General features: G+C 46.3%; 1 long non-coding RNA gene across 1 annotated transcript in view; it reads right to left on the minus strand.

Moving 5' to 3' along the window:
- LOC134296371 (uncharacterized) overlaps window positions 1-4,085 on the minus strand; it is a 38,674-nt gene that overhangs the window by 4,914 nt on the left and 29,675 nt on the right. The gene's annotated exons all lie outside the window — the stretch shown is intronic.

Here is a 4,085-nt window from a genome sequence, read left to right on the forward strand (position 1 = left end):
ATGCTTGAGAGCTGTAGCGGCTGCTGCGGTTCTTGTGGAAGAAGTAAACAAGCTGACCTTAGGGCAGCCTGTGATTTTAAAATGTCCCCATGCGGTAGTGACTTTAATGGAACAAAGGGGACACCATTGGCTCACCAATAGCCGAATGCTTAAGTATGAGAGCATGTTGGTAGACAGTCCACAGGTTAAATTGTCAGTGTGTGCCACTTTGAACCCAGCTACCTTGTTACCTGTGGAAGGAGAATTGATGCAGCATGATTGTTTAGAAATAGTGGACAAAGTATATTCAAGTAGGCCAGATCTCAAAGATCTGCCACTTTAGGCTCCGGAATGGGTGCTTTTCACAGATGGGTCAAGTCGTGTGGTTGGTTCCGAAAGGAAAGTGGGGTATGCAGTGGTGAATAGCAATGGGGAAACCCTAGAGGCAAAGGGGTTGCCTCCGGGGACTTCTACACAACGGGCCGAGCTGATTGCTCTGACTGGGGCCCTCCAATTGGCTAAAGGAAAAAGAGTTAATATTTATACTGACTCGAAATATGCCTTCACCACTTTGCATGCCCACGGTGCCATTTATAAGGAAAGGGGACTGCTGACCTCTGCAGGACAGCAGATCAAAAATGCAACAGAAATTTTGCAACTTTTAAATGCAGTATGGGAGCCAAAAGAGATAGCAGTCATGCATTGCAAAGGACATCAGTATGGTGAGGATCAGGTAACACGGGAATCGCCTGGCAGACCAACAAGCTAGGAAAGCAGCAGATGAAAGCACATCAGAAGAAGCAATTTTACAATTGGATGTTACTCCCGTAGTAGAGTCCATGACTTACTCCGCACAAGAGAAGGAGTGGGCCCTAGCAGAAGGGGAAAAATGGAAGGGTAAGGTTTTTATCTTACCCAATGAGAAAATTTATGTCCCAAAAGCTTTGGGATGGAAATTATCAAAGAAATTCGTAGATAAACCCATTTAGGTGCAATTGGAATAGCTTCACTCTTGGAGGGGCAGCTCTGGGTGGATGGCTTGCAGGCCTTGGCCGGAGCTGCTGCCCCAGGATGTGAAATTTGTAAACAACACCCTTTAAATCTTTTGAGTCCTTGGTAGTTGATTTCGCCGAAGATGCCAAGGGTCTGGAGTATTCAGGGTGGATTCCAACCACCGCTGAAAGAGTTGTAGAGGTCAGGCGTGCCTTGTCAAGGGATGCAATCCCTGGGCACGGGATGCTCTACACATTGGGGTGACAATGGCTCAGTCATTTGGTCACCAGGTGGCAGAGGCCCGCGGCCTTTGTTCACCAGGTCCTTGGGTGCCTAGCCCAGGTGGGAGGCACCGCTTGGAAATTGCATTGTAATTGACCCTAATCTTCGGGTAAAAGAATGAACAGGGCTCTGGAAAAAAAGTCCAATCTTTGGACAGGTTGTTAACCAACATGTATGAAAGTGGGGGTTTGTCATCTTATGAGTTGTTGTATGGAAGACCCCCTCTGAAAAAATTAGATCTCTGCAAGGAGACATACATGAATTGAGAAAACAAGGATTGATAAAAGAAGTCCAAATTTTGGATATGGTGTTAAACAAACTGTATAAATGTACTGAATGCTGCGTTATCCCTTTCCCGGTTACTGCGCTACATGTTTTTCTTACCAGGAGACCAGGGTTGGCTGAAAGATTGGAAGTGTGATACCCTCGGCCCAAGGTGGAAGGGACCACCAGAGGTGTTCGACCACTGGAGGTGGTCCAAATAGCTCTTACTACTGTGAAGTTAAGAGATGTGAAGCCGGGGGTACCAAAAAAGGACTACACCACCAAAGACCCTGACATCTGGAAGGTAAACCTGCATAAGGACAATCCACTCAAATTCACACACCCTAAGGGTCAAGCTACCAAGAGCTGCCCTGAAGAGGAGGGGCCCGAAGCTACCTAGAGCTAGCCCCAGAGGTCAGGTTACCTAGAACCGCCTTGAAGAAGGAAGGAGGGTACACTTCCGAGAGTGTCCCAAAAGACCGAATGGACACTGGGTTTTGGGTGTGGGGATTCGTGGGTTGTATTGTATTCTGTTTTTGTGCTCTGTGCTGTAATATTGAGGACAAACACAAGTGTGAAAATGAGGACACAATTATGCTTTTTAATATTGATCATGATGCCGTTGGTGCGGGCACATATGGGTTGGGACAGAAACACGTTCCAACAACTAATTAAAGATATAGTAAAGAAGCAGAGGTTAAAGACTGCTGGATTTGTGCCCATAGCCCTCACTCCCAATATGAGGGTTGGGTCATGAAAGCAGGGCCACTGCTGGATGTATCTGGATGGAAATTGTTCACCCCTTGGACATATGCTGACCAAGAGGGGTTGACTGATTCGGCTCAATTTATGTTGGCCCATGATGATTCTGCACCAACTGCATCAGCTTGTTTGGCAAGATCCAAAGATGGGATCTCAGGAATTGATCATAAGAACTCTCCCCAAGCCACCCTCATAGAGGTAGGAGATTACCCCCATTGTAATCTCTCTCTCCCTGTATACTATGACAACATACACCATAGAGTTGAACAGCCACAACCACAAAGACTGAGAAGGCAAGCTTCCTCGCCAGAGGGTGATGACAAGAAACCACCCTCTCGTCCGGCACGTAATGGGAAAACAAATACGCCCCCTAAGATGTATGTGGTTACGCCCGGGTCGGAGCTGCCTCGTGCAGCAACTCAGCCACCTGCGGCGGGAGGCAAGCCTCCACCACGGCAAGATCTGGTCCGGACACGAGGAAACTTCCCAATGGAATATCAAATTCCTGGTAGGCCAAGGCCCGGCATTTTGCTTGACAACCATGCCATGGGAGGATTGCCTCCGGGGTATTTCTGGATATGTGGGAAGTGGGGAGGTAAAAATCTTACCCCCACTGTGGGTTGGTACTTGCACCATTGGTACCCTAGTCCCCACCAATATTGAGATACACCCGCGAGAGCAGCCCCTGCAGGCATTGGGCAACAGACCGGTGAAACAGGCCTAAAAGAGCTTATGATGAAAAACGTGGCTATGATCCTGATATCTAACTGAGGGAGAAAGATTTAAAACAGGTTCGCTGATTACCTTGTGGATTGGGTGGCTGAGGGACCTCAGCAAAATATTATTTGTCATGTTACAAATCATGATTCTTGCTTTGTTTCTTTTTGCCATGTATCATGTCATGCTTAAAGATAAAATAATGGCGAGACTGATCACTGCTACTTTCACTCAGCACAGAAAAGTTCAACATGTTACATACAGCTGAACACCCTGGAAAAGGGAACCACCCCACTATAATTGGATACCTGTGCAACCAAGAAATTGTCTTTCTTGGTTACATGAAAAAACGGGGGAATGAAGGGGTCACTGAACCAAAGTGACTCCATTTTGGAATGCCTGTCTGATTGGAACTTAGAAGACCAGTCTCCCCTCTGAATTAAAGATAAAAGTTTGCAACTGGCTGTCTTGCGACAGATAGCAGATGTTCTATGTTTAGCAATAATCAGTTGATTCTGAGAAATTTATGCAATGTATGCAATACATGTACTTTTTGCTGCACCTGTTGAAATATTCTACAGTTCATGATTGGGCAATATCCCGAAGTTGTTTACAACTCAGGAAGTGTTTGTGGTTTTTCCAGTAAAGCCCAGTTCAGAATGGGGAACTAGAAGTTCAGAAAGGGGAACTAGAAATGTAGTAAACAAGTAGGGTATATATTGTCCGGGGCTGATTAGCTCTGGACAGACAGTTTGGATCAGCAACAGCCCGTGTTGCCCTGTCTGTCGGTAGCTACCTAATAAAGGTGTTTTGTCCTCAACTATTTTGGGCTCTTGAATGGTCTCATAGCGGCTTGGCGAACTCGGGTAATGTATAAATGTCTGGGGGACGCCCAAATCACCCCTTACACTGGGAAGTGGTACTTGAGGCATAAGTTCCAATGAATCATTTGGGCCACATAGTTGTGCCTCTGTTTGTAGTCTGTCTGTGCGATTTTCTTACAGCAGCTGAGGATATGATCAATGGTTTCGTCAGCTTCCTTGCACAGTCTGCATTTTGGGTCATCAGCTGATTTTTCAATCTTGGCC

Source organism: Anolis carolinensis, chromosome 1, assembly GCF_035594765.1.
Source record: "Anolis carolinensis isolate JA03-04 chromosome 1, rAnoCar3.1.pri, whole genome shotgun sequence".
NCBI classification, from domain to species: domain Eukaryota; kingdom Metazoa; phylum Chordata; class Lepidosauria; order Squamata; family Dactyloidae; genus Anolis; species Anolis carolinensis.